Genomic DNA, 26,023 nt, shown 5'->3' with positions numbered 1-26,023 from the left:
GACAGGGCTCCGCGGTTCTTTCTCGAACAGGCACTTGCTTCAAGTATAATGTATTTTGAGGAGATTGTCTACTCCAGAAATCACTTTTAGTTTGCCGTGCCCAGTTAGAAAATTTGCTTCAACATCTACACTACATTCTGTGTTGTGAAAGCAAATTTAAAAGTTGAAGTTATTTAAATTGTTATTATAAGTTATGTCTTTAAAATAAACAAGGTGTTGATTATTCTACTGAAAACTTGGGATACTGGTTTTTAATACTACGCCGCTGTTTAAAAAAAAAAACAATGTGACTGGCAAACGGCCAGTATGATATTTAAATAATATGTAACTCGCTATTAATAATTCGCCATTCATTTGTAAGACATTTAATTGGCGTAGGTATGTTGCGTTTGTAAACTTTTAGACCGCACAGTAAAAGAGAGATTTCAATATATATACTTAGCGGCACAAAATTTGGCCCACCCTTCATACAAAATTACCGATTCTGCATACATTTGAGAGTCAGATTTCACGAAGATCAGGGAACTGAAAGTAAGGAAAACTCTATTTACAAGATTTGGCGCAAACCTAAACTAATGCCCATTCAAATGCTTCACCACTTCATCCATCACTGCTCGGTTTCAGTATTAAACCTATTAAATTATGCGGCTTGTACTACAAAAAAAGACCAAGTTCTAAGGACAAGTGAGGTCGGTTAAAACTAAATTACACTTTGCCACTTATCAGCACGTATACAGGTGCAACCAATTTTCGCCATGAAAACTAAGTAGTTGAGCTACGCACACACGCAAGGTGAAGAGTAGTTTTACCCGGGCTCTCTTCGCTGCAAGCAAGAATCTGTCTACTGAAAGTGACCTGCAACCATCTCTTGATTATGTTATTGTTTTACTATAAACCAATTATATTTGAGGTAAAAATGTGATGCCGTCTCTGTTTGTTTTGTTCAAATAGACGGAGACGGCATCACATTTGTCCGTCAAATAAAATTAATCAATGGATAATGAAACATCCCCTAAGCCTATTAGTTAAAGAATATATACAAGGTGTGGCCTGTAATACGAGCAAAAAATTAAAACGTAGATCGTCCTCGTCAAACTGAACAAGATTATTTCAGCGACTTTTAAAAATAAGGAAATTTTTTGAATTTTCCTTTTTTCATACGAATTAAATACTGCTATCAATGTACGCCATCCCCGAACACAACTGACGTCGCCTGTCACGCTACAAACATTAAGCATTTTGCTTTACAATGCTTCTACGAATAAACTTAAAAGTGTAATAAAACACGGACACGCCCAAGATAGGGTTCCGTAGCTGTTACGAAAAAATCATGTAAGTAATATTTTTCTAAGGATTCTGTATTCTGTGGGGAATCTTGCAAGTTTGGATATTTTATACCTTAAGTTGCTATTTACTCTTAAACTACTAATAATTCTAAAGCAAACTTAGGCGTTATAGTTTTCCTATACTTAAGTAAGTTTGATATTAGTACAGGATAAATAGGATATTTTGGCGGCAAAATAATTATGTACATCCATGAAACTTTGTTTATAACTTTATTTTGGCACTGGAATGAGGATCTGCCGAGTCCTGCCAAAATGTAGACGTCCTACCCCCTCCTAGGGACATGGGTAGGGGGCAACGCTTAAAAAATGCAAATTTTAGAAACAATTTTAGAAACTAGGCGCATTTTCTATGTATTTTTTTGCGCTGAATCGAATGAGACCATCCCATACTTATAGGATTAATATTTTACGAGATATAAAGGGGTTTTGTTGAAAACATAGAACAGTCTAAAAATCACTTACCAATAGTTTTTCAAGATGTGGATGTCATGGTAATACTGATTGCTCTCAGGGATCCTGAGAAGCCTATTGGTGCTACATCCCAAAATTGGTCGAGTTAAAAGAAAAATATTTTGTTTTCTATGTTTTCAACAAAAACCCTTCATATCTCGCAAAATATTGATCCTATAAGTATAGCTATGGTATCATTCGATGCGCATAAAAATACATAGAAAATGTGTCATAGGTGCGTTGCCGGCCCTTTGAGAGACTGATAGGCTTGTTTTTTAAAGACCCCTAAATAAACACCGTCCCAGGAAGCTTGTTCCATACTTTAGTCGTGCCAATCATCAAGGATCAAGGTATCTCTTGGCCGGTTTTTTTGTTATACTTTATAATGCCTATCCAACGATACCTCACACTAAAACTAGAAACACACGGACGTGACGCCGGAGACGGAGCGGTGCGGCGAGGCGCGGAGGCGGTGCTGGTTGTAATATTCGAGCTTAGGTGAAAGAGGGCACACAGAATACCGCGCCACGCTTATTTCCCGCGCGGTATTCTGAGTGCCCTCTTTCATGTTAGCTCGAATATTACAACCGGTACTGCCTCCGCGCCGAGCCGCACCGCCCCGCCACCGCTCTCTGTGTGTTTCAAGCTTTAAGGGTAGGATGAGAAAAAAAAAACACCAACAAATCACACATGACTACCATTAACTACCAATATCTACAAGGATTAGCAAAACATTTTATCCGATAGTGCTATAGCCTAATATGTATTACACGCGTAACTACACAAGCGATCAATTTATACATCAATTTAATCGCTCGGTCCCCACGCCTTAATTGTTTTCGAATTAGGACCGCTAACCGCTCCAGCATTATCCCGTTCAAATGGACTTTTGTTTGGTTACCTTGCTTTTACGTTAACGAATTGTGAAGGTTTTAAGCGGATTACTTTGAGCTAAATAAATAAGTCGACGAGTTTGTTTTGTGCTCACACGAGCGCGACGAGACGCTTCGTTTCGTTGCAAAACTTTCGGATCGTCAACTTTAGACGCTTACGCAGTTTTCAATGCTATTGTTTTTGCGTTATGAACGCTCGGATATAATACGCAATTTTGGATATGAATATTAATTCAGGTTTTTTTTTTATTGTAGCGAAAGAACTCTTTCAAAAACCTGAAAAGTATGGCTGGGGGTGGAAACAAACCAAGTTTCTGAATATTCCTTGATGTTTGAATGCATTATATATATCTACTAACCCGACCAAGCAATTGGTATATAACATATTTGATGTAGATATATGAACATTATACCAGTTTTAGTTACGGATATGAATGTATGTGCCTTTCATTTCACCGAAATTATTTGAATCTTTTACGAGTACGTCCGGTTCGGTCACCGTTTCTAATAGATTTTTATTTCCGATAGTTTTGGTTATGGTTACCGAGCTTCATGAAGTCCTTGTGAACGTACGAAATTTTGGAGTTTTTAAAACAGTTTTAATAATGGCAGAGTGATCTCAAAAGTGTCTGCATTATTGCGTGGAAATCTATAAATAGGAGTAAAATATTTTTCACAAGGTTTTACAAAACATGTTAGGTTATAATTTTAATATTCATTTGAATGATTATATTTTGCTAACACGATCTTAAATATGAAAATAATAGTTGTGTAGCAGAAAACTTCGATTTTTATTTATTTCCAACTTCAATAAGACTGGAGCACAAAACACTTTATAAATACTTACCTACTACTTTCTACTATTTATATGTACCTACATAAAATCCTCATAAGGGCAGGAAATAAAAAAACGAATAAATCGACAAATGGAAATATCCAGAAAATTGGCTCTTGGTACCAAAATATTCTGCGCTGTCCGAAGGTTCCCTGCCGCATTGGCCGCTTAAATTGGGGCTGCACCCGTCTCTGTCAACCGTTATCTAATTTAACGCGCTGAATATAGCTCTGTGCTGTTAATTTTTGATCTGTGGCGCTGACATAAAGTGTAGTTGTGTTTAAATACTGGTTCTCCAAGCAATTCCTACGGATTGGCTTTTTATCAAGCAAATCCTCGCTATATCGAGACTAAATTGTATTATATATTTAGTATCCCTTGGTGTAGAAAAATATTAGTTTTTCAATAATAAGTTTAGCTCAAATCGCAAAATCAGAAATGAGATTGTTTATTACTTACTTATGAAGATTATTTCGAATTCAAAGAAATTGGATTGAAATTGGATTATCAAGAATGTCAGGCTTCTGTCTATAAGAAGTTATTTAATCAATTCCAGTTCCAATCGATGGCATGTACCTACATAATTTTGTTGTATATTGTATTTGGAGAACCATGTACATCAAACCAACTGAATCGTGACCCACTGTGGAACCTTTTCGTATAAAAAGTCATAGTGACATCACATTGCTTGACAAGGGAACTTATTATGACGGGATCTTTTCGTCTGCCATAGTTTTATAAGTCATAGTGTAATATTGTGACTTATAAAATATATTATGACACTTACTGTAAGAATGTTCTACGATAGGTCAGAAATCAAATTTTTCGACTGCACAGTCAAGGAAACTGAATCTTCCAGGGTGGGACATTTTCATACTCGTAATCAATTTGGCTTTGCGGATCACGCGTTGCTCTAAGCAATTTAGCTATGATTTCTTTGGCAGATGTATGGAATATGACATTGGTAACACAAAGGTTCCAACCTGTATGCGATTCAGTTTCTTTAACTGTACCTAGCTTGCAATAACTTTTTATGATTCTATTTAAATCATATTTACTTATGTAAAAGTATAAAACAAAATTACGTTTTATTGAAGTGTTGAGACGACTAGACACATACTCGTAACTGATTTTAGGACCCCTTTCTCTGTCGACAAAAACGGAACTCTTATGTTTTTTTGAAGTAGGTATTAATGAAGGCTTATAGCTGTCTGCCATTACCGCTGCAAATGTCATCTCTTTCACATAAAAAAAATAAAAAAACCGGCCAAGAGCGTATCGGACATGCCCAAACTAGGGTCCCGTAGCCATTACGAAAAAATTAAGTAATATCTTTCTAAGGATTTCGTATTTTATACGAAATCTTCCAAGTTCAGGTATATTTTATACCTTAGGCTGATATTTACACATAAACTACAATAAAATTCTCAAGCAAACTTAGCCGTTATAGTTTGCCTTGAAAGTGTGGTATACTTACTACCATCCTGGTTTAGATTTTAGGGGGGGGAGCTCGATTTTAATGAAAATTTGCACTTTAAGTTGAATATTTCGCAAACAAATCACTGAATCGAAAAATCATCTTAGCAAACGCTTAATGGTTTTAAAAGACCTGTCTGTCTGTCTGTCCGTACGCGGCTCCCATAGACTTAAAGTGGGGGTGATTTTTTTTCTTATCCAATCCTATAGTATGGGGTATCGTTAAATAGGTCTTTTAAAACCATTAGGGGTTTGCTGAGACGATTTTTCAATTCAGTGATTTGTTTGCGAAATATTCAAGTTTAAAGTGCAAATTTTCATGAAAATCGAGCGTCCACCCACTCTAAAATCTAAACCGGTGGGCGGAAAAATTTGAAAAATTCAGGATTTTATTAAGTATATCAAACTTTCAAGAAAAACTTTAATGAGATTGAGAATTATTTGTAGTTTTACTCTTAAATAGCAGCCTAAGGTATAAAATATACCTAAACTTGGAAGATCCTTAGAAAGATATTACTTAATTTTTTCGCAATGGCTACGGAACCCTATTTTAGGCGTGTCCGACACGCTCTTGGCCGGTTTTTTATAGGTAATGCAAAGAGCTCCATTTTACGGTCATTAAAAAGGTTGAACAATAAACGTATAATTGATTATAAATGTTAAATATGATTTTATTAGAATTTCTATTCTTTGAAACATAAATGTAAACCGATTAGCTGCAAATTCATTTAATTTAACAAATATTTATTCCAACTCTAAGAGGTAGGCACTAGGCAGTATACGGAACGCTTTTATTAAAAAATAACAAGAGCAGCGGCGTTCGTTTCGTGCAACGAGGTTGCATACTTTATTAAAAAAGCGGGAAATTTTAACAAATGTTTGGAAATATTTCGTTGTCATGTAATTTATTACGGCGAGTACATCACCCATCTTCGTTTTGCCGATGATATAGTCATAATGGCAGAGTCGCTGGAGGAGCTCAATACTATGCTCAGTGACCTCAGTATCGTCTCCCTACAGGTGGGTCTTAAGATGAACATGGACAAGACTAAAATCATGTCACACCCGTGCCGGTTATCGTTGGGAACGATGCACTCGAAGTTGTTGACCACTATGTTTACCTTGGACAAGTTGTCCAGTTGGGTAGGTCCAACTTCGACAAAGAGGTCGCCCGAAGAATCCAACTCGGATGGGCTGCGTTCGGGAAACTTCGTGATGTCTTCTCGTCCAATATTCCGCAGTGCCTGAAGACTAGAGTCTTCGACCAGTGTGTGTTGCCAGTGATGACTTATGGCGCTGAGACGTGGTCCTTGACTGTTGGCCTCTTAGAGAGGCTCAGAGTCACGCAACGAGCTATGGAGAGAGCTATGCTTGGAGTTTCTTTGCGCGATAGAATCCGGAATATGGAAATTCGTCGAAGAACTAAAGTCACTGACATAGCTGGAAAAATATGCAAATTGAAGTGGCAATGGGCAGGCCACATCGCTCGAAGAACAGATAACCGTTGAGGGAGAAAAGTCCTCGAGTGGCGACCACGAACCGGAAGACGAAGCGTTGGCAGGCCTCCCACCAGGTGGACTGACGACATCGTGAGAGTAGCGGGAAACCGGTGGATGCAAGTGGCGAGTTGTCGTTCATTGTGGCGTTCTAAGGGGGAGGCCTTTGTCCAGCAGTGGACGTCTTCCGGCTGATGATGATGATGATGATGTAATTTATTATAAATTTTAATTTCACTTTTATAATTATCTTATTCATTATCAGCATATTTTTTGAATAATATCAATTTAATTTAAGATTTCAATCAACACAGTATTTTTTTTATTAGGTTGGTGTTATGATTGATCTTGCGACTTAAAAGCGGGAATTTCGTTCATTACGTTCGTTTTGTGACATTTTGGAAATATTTCTTATTAAGTGAATTGCCCAAGTATGAGATCTGAAGATTCTGATATTGATATGGGCGGCACACCTGATATAAAAGCGGAGGCCGAATTAGCAAAAAACAACTTGCTGCTGCCCAAATCCAAAGAGAGATAAGTATACTCGTATGAATTGTTATGAGAAATTTATCAAATGGAAACAATTTTTTGTTTTATTCTTGAGAAAAGCACTATACAAGCTTCGACCACTAATCGCCTTCATTTATCCAAACTTCTACTCGTCCAGGATGGCTTACTTACTGGTCTCTACAGTAATGTACTATTACTTCAAATTTACTGCGTATCTTGAGCATCTTTCTTTTTTTACCGCACCCCACTAATTCGAAGCTGTGCAAGGAGTGGAAAATGCCATCTGGCTATTTCATTCCATATGCAGCGCGTCCCAGGTAAAGTCGGGTAATATAAATGTAAATCCACTAAAAGAAACGCACTCAAGTGGCTTACCGTGGCGCGCGACACTCATATGAAATGTTATAGGAGGTTATACCGAGCTCAAACTATCATAGCGGTAGGAGAATTCTTACTTTTTTTTTACACAAACATGCATGCGCCAGAGTGATCTGTGGCCATTATTATTATTAATTTGTAATGTACATCATTAACATGGTTAACGCTTGACATGTTGACATCCCATAAATTTGTTAAAAGAAATCAGAGCGAAATTGATTATGTACAGGTTCCTTGACTGTACAGTTACATTGTTAAACATGACAATAAATAATTTAAGATTTAAAACGAAAGTTGAATTACTATCCATTCCTTTCAACCACAGTTAATCAAGTAAATTCTATTTGAAAATTCAGTCCCAGGTCCAAAATGGAGATTTGAAATTATTTAACCTAAAACAGACTTTATGTAACCTAAATGACTTAAAAGCGTTTTTATTATTATTTTTAGCGTCTTGGTTGAACTACTCATAAAGTGAAAAGGATCTTATTTCGAACAAATTAAAATCAACTCTACGGTTTCTTAACGAAAATTCTAAGTCTGTTTAATATTTTAGTTTGAAGGTTTTCAGTTACTTATACGCAATTAATTAACAGGAATTTGGAGAAAGCTTTCTCCTTAAATATAGGTACAGTACAGCTATACTCGTTTGCAAAAACTCCAACCTTGGTTACTTCTCTAAGTGTTCTTTTACATATCACTCTAAAAGGTACCCTTTGCTCGGATATATTTTAAGAAAAAGTCAAGGACGTGACCTTAACCGAGGTCCTATATTTATCACAAGACAAAAATGTCACGACAACACGCGACGCTGACGTCACATCAGTAAATCTAACACCACAAAGGGAAAGCTCCATTATCATCATCATCTCCAACCTACATAGGCACATCCCATTGGTACAGGAATTCTCTCGAAATAAGCGTGCCTGGACTGTAGTTCTCGTGTCGGGTCAATGCTGATTGGGAACATCACACACACCATTGAATTACTTCGCAGGATTGTATGTTAGGTTCCTTCACCGTTAAGCTCGTGGTAAATTTCAAATGTAATCCATATTAATACTAATACTAATATTAATGTTATAAATGTGAGTGTGTGTGTTTGTTTGTTTGTCCTTCTTTCACGCCGCAACGAGCAACAAATCGTCATGTTTTTTGGCGTTGAGCCTTTACCCTTGTAATGTAGACGTGTGAAGTTCTGCCTCTGTGGGGTGTTAACACAATATGTTTTTTCCCCGAGGTGCCTATCGTTGGAGACCGATCAAAAACCCGATCTAAATAAGGAATTGCCTTTCAAACAATTGTGGTTGTGGTGCAAATTGTGGTTGTTAGATAAAGTGAAATGAAAATTTGTGTTTTTTATTTTAGTTAATAAAGTAAGAATTTATACCTACAATCATTATTTTCTACTGGATGTACGGTGTGTAGATACTCCGTTATGATCACGAACACGAAGAAATTTAATGTTGTCTATACCTATAATAGAAAATATGTTTAACTAAATAGCTGTTACCCATAAAAACTACCCTATGTCGTTTCCAGCATCTCCAACTATCACCATACCTAATGTCATCTAAATCATTTCAGTGGTTAAGCGTGTGGAGAGGTAACAGACAGACAGACAGACTGAGTTAATTTCATATTTAGAATCTTAGGAAGGGAGGAAGTAAGGATGTGAATTTACTCATTTGGAAACATTGTACGATAGATGACTTACGACGACATTATTGCTTGGCCAATTAAGAATAAACAATTTTTGTTGTAAAAGTAAAGTGCAAAGATCTTAGGTAATGTAATAATAAAAACTGCCATCATCATCATGTCAGCCGAAAGACATCCACTGCTGGACATAGCCTCCCCCAAATAAAAATAAATACTGTAATAGCAGGAAAACAAAAGTATCTGTATTTTTATTAAAAAGTACACAAATAGACAAAACAAAGGAAAACAACGCTTCGAGATGTTTAATTACCTCCCCTTCATTTGTTTTTCATTACCCTTCACAATATTTTATTGACGAAACTAAATTAAAATGGGCCCTCGGAACTGCCGAAACGAAAACGAATTTTGAATGTTCTTTACCCATCAAAAGTGGATGAAAGGACGCTATATTTATGATTTATTAATTTATTATTCAAGTTCTATGTTGTTGTATTTTGTCAGTAACAAGTGATGTTGGAAAAGCGACCGCCATGCTTAAAATGGGCTCACTCGGCCAGATGGTGGGTAACGTTCGAAGGGCACCGACAACAAGGCCGAGGTGGACATGGCGAGATGAAGCTGGACGCGGAACTGAGTACTTGTGTAGAGAAATAGTACTTTCTCCTTTAACTAGTGTGGATTTTTTTATGAATAAGGCGGCATGTCACTCAAATAGGTACTGCCTTTAATTAATCGTTTTGTGTTAGTACTTATACATTAATTGTTACCAACTTTTAGTCGATAAAAATACCAAATCGTCAAAAAACGTTACTCATTTCAAAACACTTCCAAACTACGTAACGTGTAAGTAACGATTACAATACCATTATCCAACTCTCGTCGCTTCTATGGCCCAAACTTGGCGAATAATTTTCCCAAATGGCATCTGGATCGGTCGTATTAGGCCATTTTATATTGCTGGCAAGACGAACGCGGGATTTGCTTATCGCACGCAATCGCGGACTGTAAGCCAGTTTAAGGCAGACCCCAGAGATTGTACAATCTCTGTCCGGATCTTTTCAATGAAATTCAATTTCCTTAAATGTGCACATTTCTTTTGTGAGTAACAATTTTGTAAATGTATCGTGTATTTGTGTCGACGTATTGTTATTGTGGCGCTTGGTAGGGGTTGTGACATTGGAAATAATTTATTGAGCATGTGTTTTTAAAATAGCATTATTTTAATTTTCGACGTTCTGTATAATTTATAATCCTATGATAACAATGATAACGTAACCGCTGTGCCTTTTCGAGCACTCCCGAAATCGTCGTTGTTATCCGAATTCCCGGAGAAAGGCTATGTTTTTCGATATTATATACACTTATATGTGTGTATATTTGGTGTCTCTGCCTAGACAACTGGAAAAATTAAAAATCAAAAACCGGACTGCAACAAAACTTTAAATAATTACTGAAATAAAATACGAGTAAATAAACAACTGTAGTACCTAGTCCTTGCGTATTCTTATTAGTCCATATCTAACATTATTTCCACTTATTTTATTCTGGCAAGATATAAATAGATAAAGATAATGGATGTAATGTACCTAGTAGAGCAAACGAGGGATATAAGGGATACCTTAACGAAATTTTAACAACGACAACGTTTGAAGTGAAGTTGACAATAATTCGTGCGTGCCATCATTTAATATTGCGCTGCAACAAAATCGTAAAACGACCTGTGCTGTCGTATTATTACTTTTAGCTTCTGAAAGCTGGGTATCTAAAAAATTGAAATAGTCAAGTTTTATTAAGTACCTAACTATAGAGTATCCTCAACAAAATAGCATTCAAAGTTTGACTCCTAAAATGGGGCTCCTAAAATTGGTAGATTATCATTATCATTTTTTATTATTTTCCCAGGCAAAAGGACTTTTAATTTCAATAAAAACATTTTTATAACAGGTATTTTATTCAAGAATACTGTGAATGTGTGAATACTGAGGGTGTCCTCTACAAAAATAGCATTCAAAGATTGACTATGGCCCGCAAAAAAATCCGCAAATTATTACGCTGAAAAAGAGCTTCTGATCCCACCGGTGATGCTCATAGCCACACAAAGAAGATTAAACGATCCGACCGGTGATGCTCATGGCCACGCAGAGAAGAATGAGCGATCTCACCGGTGATGCTCATGGCCACGGGTGATGCTCATGACCACGCAGAGAAGATTAAGCGATCTCACCGGTGATACTCATGGCATCTTAGTAATAGAGCGATGCTTTGAGCATCACCGGTGGGATCAGTAAATTTGTACGGGGCGTGGGAGGAACACTGTAGGTGTAGTATGGTGGGCAGCTAACGTGTTAATAGTAGGTACATAAGCAGTGAGAAAAATAAACTTTATTAACAATACAAACTACAGTAGACAAAAATTTAATTAGGTAAGTAAAGACTGGTCCAACTGTCGGCGAACACATCTGCATCTATCAATAACTAATATACCGAGTTATATAATTTAGCTATCACTTTTGCGTCACAATCCTCTTAACAGGAAGCTGTTTACGTCAGTAATAAACTACCCAGTAAAATCTAAGCCGTTAATCACATGTGATGATATCGCGAATGTTATTAAACCACAAATGCAGTGGAACTATTGCCCTTCCTCCCTCGTAGCAAAGTAGCGAAGGGAGTAAAATGTACAAGTTTTATTACATAGCCACGGTTTATAGAGGCCATTATCCTGAAGCTTCCCACGGTACTATCAAATACGGTGGAACGTGAATAATTTTCTAACGAACCGTTATGGTAACTGCGTTAGCTTTCAAGCGGACTTTGCACGTCGGCATGCCATCAACTGTACTGAAACTGTATCATTATAAAAACGCCACAAGCAATGCTCGTAACTGGGAGTACGAGTTTTATTTCGATTCGTTTTTATATCATGAGACATTTTTGCGATTGCTCTTTTGTAATTGTAGCTCTGGGTAGAAATTCAACTGCATTTGTTTTATTTATTTAACACGTTCACTGCGGGTTGAGGCAAAACCGCCTCAAGCTCGACTTTACGCTGGTGCAGGGCTAAAAAAAAGTACGTGCATTTCCTCTCGTGCGGGAGCTGTTGCCGGTTTACTTACAAGGCGTAATCCCAAATATACATTTCTTTATGTTTTTCGAATCCGGACTCGTAGGTAAAGAAAAAATGTTTGAGGTTTAAATAAGCCTGCGACGCGGGAGTTGTTCGCTTGACGTTAGTGCGGTCATATAGTTGTCGATACCGACCCATGCGTGTTTTACGTAGGTAAATAATTTCCCTACATAAGTAAATCTGGTGACAAGCTTTTTATTACACATGTGTATCATGTAACGTTATAAATAAATGGGTTTGATAAACGTAATATTAAGTTTATTTTCTTATTTATAGAGCATAATTTAAACAAAGGCTTGTTTTAAAATAAATATAAATAAATATTTAGGGACAATCTTAAGTGAGTGTCAGTCGGTTGTAAACCACAGTACAAACCAAGGGGGCCTTGCTTGTGCTGTTGCTTGTGCTTATGGTCCTTGCCAGACAGTTGTAACCACAACAATACAATAAGCAAGGACTTTATACTGATGGACCACCCTTAAACTAAGCACAGCTTGTACTATGGTTACTACGCGACGTTTAAAAAACGTATGTATAGATAAAAAACTATAACCCAAGAACAAATATTCGTGATAATACACACATGAAATGCCCTTACCGGGACTCAAACTCTAAATAAGTGCCATAGGTACCCTGCAATAGTCTCAGATAAAATCTAGTGCGGTTTGAGGCCTAAAAGACCTTAAGAATGCTTTATTGGTTTTTTATGGTTAATTTAAAAGTAGGCAAAACTTATACTATGGTACTATGAGAATTAGAGAGTGAAACTATTTTCACAATATATAAGCAATTCATTATCTCTTATAAACTCAGCGCAACAATGGACGGCCCATATAATTATACTCGTACTCATATGATCCATAATCTTCCCTTCACCAGACCACGTCAACCCGTCTCTAAACACTTTAATCAAAAATCGCTTTACAATAGCCTCGGAAATTGCCTTGGAATTAATATCAGATTTTCCCAAAGGTATTAAGACTACGCCTGGTTAACTTCAGGTGAAGGGTTTATAAACGAATATGGTGTTAGGAACCCGATACATCACTTCTCCGGGCTTAAGTCGGGTGTACATGAACGGCGGACTAAACTTGTAATGACGTCGGTTCGAACATGATCGGGGCCTCTACACAGCTTTGTCCTTTATCATCATTATCATCATATCAGCCATAGGACGTCCACTGTTGGACATAGGCCTCCCCCATAGACCTCCAGTTGCCTCGGTTGGAAGCGGCTTGCATCCACCTTGAACTCGCGACTTTAACCAGGTCATCCGTCCATTTCGTTGGTGGACGTCTTACGCTGCTCTTGCCGATCCGCGGTCTCCACTCAATAACCTTTCAGCCCCAACGCCATCTGTTCTCCGTGCTATATGGCCTGCCCATTGCCACTTCAACGAGCTAATTCGCTTGGCTATGTCGGTGACCTTTGTTCTTTTACGTCATTTCTGATCTGAGCTTTGTCCTTAGTAGTGCTCAAATTTAAATTGCTTTATGACACGGCGGGTGTGTAATTCTCAGAACTTTTACAATCGATGACTGTACCATCTCACAATGAGAGTTCAACCAGTATATACATATTAACAGCAATAAAGCGCTGCGGGTGACTATGGACAGTGGTGATCACTTAACATCAGGTGACCCACTATTTCGTTTGTCTGGCCTCTCTAACATAAAAAAGAAACTTAGGGCTCTGAGACAGGTCCTTGACTGTTGGCTTTTGACAAAAGCTCAAAGTCTCGCAACGTACTGCGGAGACAATAACTCTCTCCATAACTCACTAGAAGTTTTATTGCACGATAGAATCCGGAACACAAAAATTTACCAAAGAACTAGAATCACTGACATACATTGTGTGAATGATATGTAAGTTGAAGTGGAAATACGCGACGGACAAGACGCGACGCCCGAAAAACAGATCAACAAGAAGATTTTCAAGTGGCGACCACGAACTGAAGACGCAAAGTTGACCTTCCCCGCCTAGTGAGGTGGAACAACGACATTGCGAAAATTGCGGGCAACCTTGAATGCAGATGGCAAGTTTTTTCATGAAGACCTCTCAACGAAGTGTTTTTGATTAACAGTGAACGTTTTTCGGCTGATGGCAAGTGAGAAATGTGAATGCGTTGGAGTCGAGACGGTTTGTTGTTGAAAAAATTACAATATAACCTCACGAGAGAGGGGTCCCAGCGCTCGGAGACGACCCAGGTGAGTTGTGTGGCGAGTCGAGGCGTGTACGTTATGTCTCACGATGAAAACTTACATTGGCATAGTCTTTTCAATTCACTGTCTATTGTTGGTTGAAATAATAACCAGCTTTTAGGTTACTGTTTAACGAAGCTTTAAAGTACCTAAATACTTGTTTCATAGTCAACAAATAATCTAGTCATGTAGTCAGTCTTATGTAGTTAATAGTGTGTAGTATATCTTTACAGCGGTCCAAGGGTCACCGACGGTGCTGGCTGAAAATCAGCGCTGCTGGGGTGTTCTAACGCTTCAGCATTATGCTGAGTCAGTGTCCGATTCTCAACCGCAATGACAATTATACCCATCGTGTTGTCTATTTGTACTTTTAATAATATCATTGTGTCTTGTGTTGTTGGGAATAAGTATTTTCTTTCTTTCATTCTTTCTTATTTCTTATAGCGTGTGAACAGCGCCTTAACATCGTCATCTAACGACCTTTCGACAGCGGAGCATTACTCGACTACAAAATAGCCTGTCGATACCCGACAGACCCTCATCAGAGACACCAATTCTCGAATGCTTACAAGAAAACCTCCCGGGAAAGAATTAAAATGCTCACTGCATTCGGTCAGGACTTATTCCACTCTGATCCCCTAAACTCTTGTGTAATTGAACTCGCATAATTTTGTAGTATTTTTAATTCTTAATTTAAAAAAGTTGATTAATAATCTGGACAGATATCCGGCTCCTTTTACTTATAAAACCGGTTTTTTTTTACATAATCCATTCGGAATAAAATATTGCAATTTATTTGAACGTGGGTTTCACCCGTAATAAAATTCTTGTAAACACCGGCCAAAGGCGAGTCGCATTTCCACAAGAGTTCCGTTTACAACATGTAATCGAAAATAACAGCTGTTAGACATGGAGATCTCCTTGAATTTTTGATTTTTATTATTTATTTTGATAGCGACCATATAAATATTTATTCTGTAAAAAAGTGGGCGGAAAAATGGGGAAGTCTTATTACTATGTGTCCCTTGGCACCTTTTTATTTATCATATTAGTGGGAATAAATAAAAGCACGCAGGATCATTTGAGGGGATCAGACCGGAATACCTCATGGACAGTCAGTGCCGTGAAACATTTTGCTGTGACAGACCTTTGAAAGTAACAAACTTGCACGTATTGGTACGAGTACATGGAAGTATGGACCACGATTGGTTGCGTGAAGTGTTAGTATACATCCTAGACTACACCGAATAGGAATTTTGAATTTTTAGACCTTAGGAAGACTTGAGAAAGATATGGTTTATACTTTCTCCTTACATTTTTTAAAATACTCCTTTGTTTATTGTATTTTCATTTTTTGTTCATAATATTGATAAAGGTTATAGACGCTAATTAGCGAAATGTTAGGTACATCAGAAAATTTACCAAACTCCTGTTTTTCTCATTCTTCAGGTTGCCTTATGAAAATGTTACCGCAACCTTTTTATTTTACCGTTAAATCCAATTTTAGATAAACTGTTTACGTCGAAAACCTTTCAAATTGTAAATACGATTTAATCCTAATAAATATTCTATCTCCCTTGAAAATACGGGCCACAATAGGTACCTTATAATCTCAGGTCTACAAATTTTGTATCAAGATTAACTTCCAAATGTCAGTTTACAATCTAATTTACGGTAGTATAGTAACCATTTTGTTTCGATAGGACGCTATTATTCAGGATTATATCGTGATTATATCACTTGGTTTAAGATGTGACTAAATCTCCGCCTGCTCAGTCATGACCTTTTAAAGGCCATATATTACGCAGAATTTTATTTTATCTTTTATGTAAACAGATTGCATAAGATACCATGAAATATTTTTGTAACTATCTGTTATTTGATTAAAATGTGACACTAATATGATGATGTTATATGTTTTATTGATGATCACAGACAGAGGTGATAAAACCTGACGAGATTAAACGACGACCAGAATGAAGATACGACCAAGTTATGATTGGTTATTTGGAGTCTTTTTGTATTTTTTATTTCAACTCCAAATTTGTTACTTTTACGGGTATCCCGTGAAACCATATCGAAAATACAAACTGAGACATGGATGCACAGAAAAACCAGAAAACTCTTTCCAGGAAACTTTTTCTGTGCATCCATGTCTCAGTTTGTATTTTCGATACGACCAAGTTATTACACGACATATTAGGTAGGTATCATAACAAAATTTTGCGGCAAATATATAACCTTAACATAATGTTTGATAGGTAAGATCTTTGTTTTAAGTTGCTAAAGATACTTTTAAAACGAAAAGGATGTTTAGGTGCTTCGGTCAGTGTTCGAATAAACTATTTATTTCGCTATAATTCTGCCTTTTTTATAAAATAAATAGATTTTTGAGTCTAACTCCACCGATTCAAAAACATTTGTTTCAGTTCCCATTGGCACCAGCGCTTTAATACTTAATAGTGCGAACAGTTTTTACGGGAAAATAGATAGAAAAAAGACAATTAAAAAAACGCTAATTAAGACCAGTGGGGCTTCAAGGAAAATCGCTACTGATGGGCATTACGGCCTCTGCCTCTAAATCGCGACAGACAGACAGCTCCAGCTCATCGTGCGGGAATCCCTATTCCCCCTTTTAATGCAATTGCTTTTATTTTTAACTGATTTTCTAAGTTATTCCTTTAATAATAAGAGGGGCGGGAATGGTAAAAGCTTTGTTTGTAAGCCAAATCAAAGAAAAGTAAGGAGTCATCTTGAATATTGTTCAATGATCCAATTTAGTGCACTATTAGTATTGGAGACTACACTGGCTGTGTGGAAGTTTCTAATGTGGAAGCTTGCATAATAACTTATGCATGTGATATCGCCATCTATTACGGAAGGACAATTAGTCATATTGTAGATAACTCGTTTTTTCGGTAACTATATTTTCTGTCACCTAACTTTAGATGTGTCACTAACCGGCAATACCCTACTTATAATATCTGTCCCTAAGAAATCTATCATATTAATCAAAACTGTCTCTAAGTATCAGTAATAAGTATCAGTCTCTAAGTCATCAGAATAATGTAAACCCGTATCTGAAATTATAGTTTGATCATCAAAATTCAATTACAGAAATAATAGACTTCTGTCACCTAATAAATATATCTATAAATTAATTAAATGCTTCTGCCTATTCTACTACAGGTCTGGCGAGGAGTGTTTGGTAAAACTGCGACCCTCAGCATGATACTTACGACATGAAACTTCGTTACTTGAAATGTATTCAAATTACTACCATCCATCATTATCATCATCATCAATGATCATCATCAATCATCATCATCACCATCATACGAATAAGAAACGTAAGGCCAGAGAAAGGGACAACTGAACTGAGGGATGACTGTCAGTGATTAAAAAACATTTTTATATTATTTGTTGATTCAGTGTTAATGACATTTATTGATTATTATTCTGAAACCCAATATAATTTTTTGATGATCGATATTATTTCCAAGTAATTTTTAATTATTATTTAAGTAACCGTTTTAATATTATTTTGTGATTCAATTTAGGTGACAGATATTTTAGGAGTAAATATTATTTATTAGGTAGGTGACCAAAAATGCATTTCTTAGGTGATCGATAAAATCATGCCCGTTTTTTTCACTAAGTAATAAATCCTGGCGAAGATACTGTCTAAAGGTAAGTACGAGCAGGGCTTCAAATACCGGTAAAAAGTTGGTAACGTTACCTCTGTCAAACAAACAAACCGTTACTTTTACAATTTTTACCAGAATAAAAAAAATACGTTATTAGCTGTTCACATTTAAAGTTAACGTTAATTTAAAAGTATCGTTAAAAGGTTACTTCTCACTTTTACATTATAGCGGCGTCCCTGGTCATCATTTTGCTAAATCAGAACATTTGTTTATGCTATTAAATCTACTCAACAACGATATGTATGTGCTTGTATGTAATTTGTATTAAAAAATAATTAAGAATTGCTATTTTTTACGGATTATTATGCATTTTCGATTATAATTTTGATCCCGACGTTTTGAGTCCATTTCAAGTCTCATGGTCACGGAAAAACTGATAACAAAAAATACCGATTGAATGATATTACTTTTTTAACGATATAAAAATGTGAATTGGGTAACGTTAACAAGCCCTACTATTAGCTACTATGTAAAGAAAATTTTCTCAAAAATGGTAAGCAATGTTGCCATTACGTTATCAAAAACGTAGAAAGTAACGCATCCTGGAGACTAGCTGCTAGTGTCCAGGAACTAATCTCGAACTATAAAGGGTTTCGAACTGTCCAGGAAGTATGTATGAGATTACTTCCTGGACAGTAACGGGTTCCTTTTAAAATTTAAAACCCGTCACAAACAGCGCGCGGGCCGAGCGGCAGTGTTGGGTGGAGTTAACTAGTATTTTGAAATGGGCCATGTTATCATTATCATCATCATCATCATTATCACCATCATCATCAATACCAACCATCATCATCATCATCGCTAGCAACGGCCATCATCATTACCATGACTAACAATCATCATTATCACCATCACCGTCAACCAGCATCAATCGTCATCATCACCACCATGACTAACAATCATCATCATCATCATCATCATCAGCATGACTAACAACAATCATCATCATCATCACCGTCAACCATCATCAATCATCATTATCATCATCATCATCACCATGACTAGCAATCATCATCATCAGCACAGTCAACCATCATTAATCATCATCATCATCATCATCATCATCGTCACCATCACCATCATCACCATCATCACTATCATCATTATCACCATCATCATCATTTTTGAGAAAAGCGCTATACAAGCTGTGACCAGTAATCGCCATCCTGGCCTCGTATCGTGGCGGTTCGGCCATCAAACTTCTACTCGTCCAGGGTAGCTTACTTACTGGACTCTGCAGTAATGTACTTGTACCGTTATCAAGTAACGTTAATTGGGTAACGTTACCACAATGTTAATTTATCAAGTAACGTTATCATTTTATACCGGGACAAGGTATTTTTACGATTTTACCGTTACGTAACGTTACTTATAATGTGAATTTGGTAACGTTAACAAGCCCTGAGTACGAGTATTTCTCCCGTGGAGTCTCAAGTTCGTGGTGGCACCACTCACCAACACCTCGCTACAAGCTGCGTTTCGCGTATCAAATAGAAGATTTTATATACCTAATAATAATAATCTCTGTTGGCTGCGAGAAACAATACACCTTTTTGAATACTTCTAAGTACCTAATTTATAAATTTCCAATTCTCGAATTCCAAGAACCGTCGTTCGATGTCTCTATTGTAATAAACACCCTACAAAGTCATATGATACTGTCAGTTTCTATGGCCGAGTACACGAAAAACAGGGTCGGTATTTCCATGTCGGTATTATCCGGGCCGGGAAAGAGTGTCACCCGAATAAAGGACAAAACGCTGAAACAGCATTAGCATTACAATATCATCATCATCATCGCTTATATACGTCCCACTGCTGGGCACAGGCCTCCTCTCAGAACAAGAGGGCTTGGGCCATAGTTCCCACGCGGGCCCAGTGCAGATTGGGAACACGCACGCACACGCACCATTGAATTGCTTCGCAGGTTTGAGCAGGTTTCCTCACGATGTTTTCCTTTACCGCAAAGCTCGTGGTAAATATTAAATGTAATTCCGCACATGAATTTCGAAAAACTCAGAGGTGCGAGCCGGGGTTTGAACTCACGACCCTCTGCATTACAATATATTACTTAGTAATGACCAGGAGTTTTTTGCCAAGGCATAAACTGCAATTTATAACCGACGAACACACCGCATCGTTTACCCAGAAGTGTGTCTGCGCGGAAAATATGAATTGGTATTTAAGTGAGAAAGTTTTGCAGCAAACGCCATTACATGAGCGAAGCTGCACAATGGACCGTTTAGCCTGATGTCCGCGATTGTCTAGTTTAATGCGGTTATGCTCGGAATAGAACGAAATGGAAGCAAATGGATTAATGCTGTCAATTTGGCAGAGCCATGGAGTTAGCTAAGTATCTGAGTAAATTTTGGGCACTTTATTTTCAATTATATACAGACCCTTTATTTAGAACCTTGTTTATTCAAATAAATACATTGATTGATTAATCGGTGTCATCCATCATCATCCCAGCCTATATAGGCATACGTCCCACTGCTGGGCACAGGCCTCGTCTCAGAATGACGCGGACCCAGTGTGGATCGGAAACTTCACACGCACCATTGAATTACTTCGCACATGAATTTAGAAAAACTCGAAAGTGCGAGCTGGGGTTTGAATCCACGGTTCTCTGCTTGAGAGACGACAGGTCAAATCACTTGGCCACCACGGCCAATTAATCGGTAGGTAAATTATGTTTCATATAACTTTAACAAACCAAATTTTGTCAAAAAAATTAACAAGCTTTTTGTCTACTATGATTTTGTTGACTGTACTTACATTTGTCTTGCAAAATTTGAAAGACTTGTTTTTTTTTACATTACATATAAACATTGCTGTAGAGTGCCTATTCTTTTTAACCCCCGACGCAAAAAGAGGGGTGTTATAAGTTTGACCGCAATATGTGTCTGTATGTCTGTGTCTGTCTGTGGCACCATAGCTCTTAAACAGGTGGACAGATTTGAATGCGGTTTTTTTATTTGAAAGCAGGGTTCCTAGCGATGGTTATTAGACATTGTTAGACAGTTATATAAACCTGTACGTTTAAGTAATGCCTGAGCGTAGCGTGCTCCCCAACAATACAAAGGTAACCGTTGGAGGTAACATGTCACGCAGAACCTAACGTGAGCTTGCGTAATTTACGGGTATTTCATTGTCGCAACGCAAAATGTATCCCAGAGCACCTTGTCGTACCAAATGATAAGTCAGAGGACTGCATTGTCTACTCTACAATAGCACAAAAGACCGTCAAAACGTAATTAAAATACGAGCCCGCATTGTTCCTTTAGGTAGTCTTTCGCAAGTCTCGGCAAGTTGAACTTAGAAGGGGGATTTTGAGATCGTGTCTAATCTGTAGTGAAACTGCATGTTCTGACAAGCGTTTTTAGTATATTTTGTCCTAACGAATAAATATTTATTCGTAGGTCTTAACTATCTTATTCAGCATCAAACAAGAAAGACTGCTTAATTTTTGTCTATTAGGTTCGTATTTTGTGAACTGTCGATTTTAAGATTTGAAAAACTATAAAAAAACTTGGAAAGCCCCGACATTGTCACTTCAAACTTCAATATCTCAAAAACGGCTGAACCTATTTTGATAAAAAATTCCAAAAACCCTGCTTTTAAATAAAAAAACCACATTCAAATCGGTCTACCCGTTTAAGAGCTACGGTGCCACAGACAGACACACAGACACACATAGCGGTCAAACTTATAATACCCCTCTTTTTTCGTCGCGGTTTAAAAACTGTTTCAGGGTTTCTTACTTCTTGGTTAGTTTGTAAGACCATTTTTCTCAGGAACGCGTTGAGGATTAAAACAGCCAGTTTAATAAAACTAAAAATAATATCAAATACTAAAATACTAAATAGACGACCAGATGGCCTAGTGGTTAGAGAACCTGACTACGAAGCTTGAGGTCCCGGGTTCGATTCCCGTGTCGGGGCAGATATTTTTGTGAGTCTTGGGTGTTTAATATGTATTTAAGTATGTATCTATGTCTATATATATATATTGTATTTATCCGTTGCTTAGTACCCAAAACACAAGCTTTGCTAAGCTTACTTTGGGACTAGGTCAATTGGTGTGAATTGTCCCGTGATATTTATTTATACTCAAGTCTGCTATCTCTTGATGCAGTGAAAAAATCAAACTTCTAAGTCAACGCAATAAAAAGTTACAGTTCGGAACTCTCGTATGCGAGTCCGACACGCACTTGCGTTTTTAAGTATTTTTAGTTGAGATTGCATTAGTTTATTGGGTGAAATCCGTATAAAATCATTTCAAACATTTTACTTGTGTTCCTATCAACCAAGTATCTCTAACAATTATTTGTATAATGTACGTATTTAAGTTCTTATCAACGAACGAATTGTATATTTACCAAAAACTTAAACTCAAAGAATAAATCTGTTCTTAACTAACCACGTAAAATATTACCGCAGGATGCCACTGTGTACTAAAAGGCAATTCCCAGTCGCCACTGTCACGTTCGAAAAGCATTTTCGCTAGCGAAAATAGAAATTAACTCGTTGGGGTTTCGCTTGGCCCAGGACACGTATTCTAAAATCAATACACCAGCTGACAATGGAAATAAAACTTACAGTGCGACTGATATTCCAGACATCTTCAAAGTAAAGTATTCTTTGGAAAACTTTTCCTAGCCGCAAGGCACACTGGTGGCTATATCGGTCCACTCTTAAGACTTAGCTAGCTCGTCTCCGTATTCAGATAGATATGTGCCAAGTCAAGTTGTGTAAGTAAATCTTACAAGAACATCATCATACGTCATGTTATTTGCGGTATCAAATTCTACCATCATAATTACGAGTAGTACAGGTCTCCTCCAAAGAACGCCACAATAAGCCCGGCCCGGCCCTGCACCATTCACGATGCGTCTTCCAGTAATTTCCAGCAAGTTTTTCGAGCAATGTGCACCGCCCAGTGTCAGTCAAGTTTCATGTCGCTTACCTTGGATCTTCTGTGGATCTCCTAATTTCTGATACTATCTCGCTAAGATACTCTGAACATAACTCTCTTCATTAGTTTTTGAATCTCCTAATGAGCCCATAGTGACCGACCACGTTTCAAAACCATAGTAACCTTGAAACAGTAATCAAACTTGGGTCTACGCTAAATATCTTCAACAAAGTGTTTTGCTAAAACGCACAGGCAGTTTTCAAGTGTTAGCCTACTGAGTTTTCATTCCTTTGCGCTCGACTCGGGGCCTCGTCGTGATTTCCCATTATTGGGCACATTCTTGTGGATATTGTCACGTCGCCGACGGGCGCGGTCAAATGGGCTATTCCGTGCATTCCCTTGAGCGAGCTCGGACAACATTATCGACGGTTGTTACCGCTTCCGAGGCGATAATGCCGAACTTCGCTTATGAACACTGGAGTAACAATGGCCGCCAAATGGTTCGAAAATGAACCTGCTCCCTAAGGTTTCGGACAAACGGGGAAAGAAACAGTCGGGCGCGCTCATTTAAGATATTTAGAGAACTGTTAGGGAACTCTGAAGATTTGTTAGAAATATTAGCACGGTGGGAAAACTTTGGAGGAAACCGTAGATTTTTTTTTATTGAAAGCTAACAGTTTTTACAAGACACTGAATTTTCGTACTATTTCTTAAAACAAATAAGTGAAGTGTTCTTAAGCCTATATAATTTCATGCCGATAGAGAGCGTCCGGTCAGTCAGAAGTGCAAAATACAAATGACAGAAGTACTCGAAGCTAAAATATTAGCTAAGTATTAGAACACTAACTAAGAGGGCTTCATTCTTTCAGCTTAAGTTGTTATATATAGAAACATTAAATGGGTCCTATGTATAAGGGCCAGTGTTTTTTTTTCAATTTTGAGTTTTGTGCGTTATAGGTATCTATAAACTATATAAATGTAGATACTTAGTGGATTAAAAAAACATTGTTATTTAATTATTTTTCGAGTTATCATTGAAGTAAAATGGCCGAACTGATGCAATTTTAACGTTAAAGGGCTAAACGTACGTTTGATACTTTTACGCGGTTAATCCCGGGCGTTTTTTTTTAATCTGTGGGCATAACTGCTATTTAGGTACTTGTACGTCAAGCGGAACGCCGCTACCCCGATGCTACATCGTAATGTGAGTTTTTAACTTTGAAAGCCCGTGCTGTAAAGTAAGTAAGTACTTAAGCCCTTGTACGTAGGACCCATAGATTTCTTTGCTTAATTTTAAGTGTAAATGAGATACTCAAACATTCATCCCTATCGACAGGAAATATAAACAAATTATAAATCTAAATCGCTCAGTAGAAGCTGACAAATAATTTTGCTGTCATAATCTTTTACAACTAAAAAATCGGACATAAGGCCTATCATACTCACCTATCCTATCACACGGGAATTCCGCGGTAAATTTATGTACTCTTTGAAGTAAACATTCCTGCCATCTTAAATACAAGTAAATAGAGGCAAGTCGCGAGAGACATTAAATTCCACAACGTAGATGTTAAAACTAAAATGAAATACTTACAATAAGGTTTTACCTTGCTAATTTTCTACCACACATTTGTGCCGCACAGACTTAGCTTGGACGTTCAGTTGCGAAGTAGCACGGTGAAAGATCGTAGGTATTATGGATCTCCGCAAAGCAATGCCAGAATCAATTATTTGAAACTAAAACCCAAAAAAAAAATGAAGTGTTCCAAGAACTAGATGAGTTAGAAGTCCCATCCAGTTGAACACGAGCCTAAAGCTTTACGAAAATTACGTCGTACTTACATAAAACCATCACAAGGGATCACGCCACTTTTATGAAAATTACTTTGTAATACAACAACCACAACGAACCACGGATTGGTTCCAAATAGATGGGGCATACGTGGGTTACCTGCGTCTTTTATTATTTCAGTAATTACGTCGTAGTTATGCGCTAGTCACTTTTCTAATAATGTCTTCTTTTATAGAAAAACTTACAGTAAACAAATTTAATTCCGCTTATAAATTTTGAGAAAATTAAAAGCGCGATTACCAGCTTAAATTCCTGACCACTCAAAAGGCCCTTGATCAAACCACAGGGTACTACGGGTCCAGAAATCTTTTATAATATATCTTAATATTCATACATTTTACCTTTCGGGCAAAACACAGGAGAAAGAGGCTTACACCCAATTTGACCAAATGAAATCATCTTAACTTTGCACCAAAGACCCCTCAACTCAAAGTAACTTGTTTCTTGTTGATTTGGCATTTCCACTAATAAACTACACAAAGGCAAACCTCTAGTTTCATCAAACCGAACACGTTGACAAAGGTAAAAGGTATTTAAGTTCCCTAAAAGGTTCTATATAATGTAATGATCTAAAAGGAATGTAGGATTACTTAATCGAATTATTTATTTACTTCGAGCATTGTAGTTGTGGCTGGCTTAATAATGTTGGAATCTATGTAAGTACATACGTTTCATTTAGATTTACGAGTATGTGATATTTTAATACAAAATAGAAATTACGGAAAAGACCGTATCTAATGCTTGGATTTACTATACCGAATGGTCATCAGTATGGACCACTCTGAAATTATAATATAGTCATTAGATATCTTTTAAGCTACGAATAAATAATAAGTCAGGAAGCGTAACTCAGAACAAATTCCACACAAAAAGTGGTCATATTTTAAACCAAAACGACTCATGATTCTAATACATAATTTTCGAGGTTGCAAGTAGACTTTTTTTTTTATACGACTGGAAGGCAAACGTGCAAGTGGGTCTCCTGATGGTAAGAGATCACGTGCGTGCGAACTTTCGCATTTATAAGATTAGTAGGATTATCTAAAACCTATCTAGAAGGTTTTCTATCAGCTTGTATCAAACCTCTACTGAACAGTTACAGAAAAGAGCAAACTATCCACGCTTTTGAAGCTAGACCAACAAGTTTGACAGACGCTGCATCAAGCTCAG

This window comes from Choristoneura fumiferana, chromosome 13, assembly GCF_025370935.1.
Source record: "Choristoneura fumiferana chromosome 13, NRCan_CFum_1, whole genome shotgun sequence".
Lineage (NCBI taxonomy): Eukaryota > Metazoa > Arthropoda > Insecta > Lepidoptera > Tortricidae > Choristoneura > Choristoneura fumiferana.
This window is presented reverse-complemented; position numbering follows the sequence as displayed.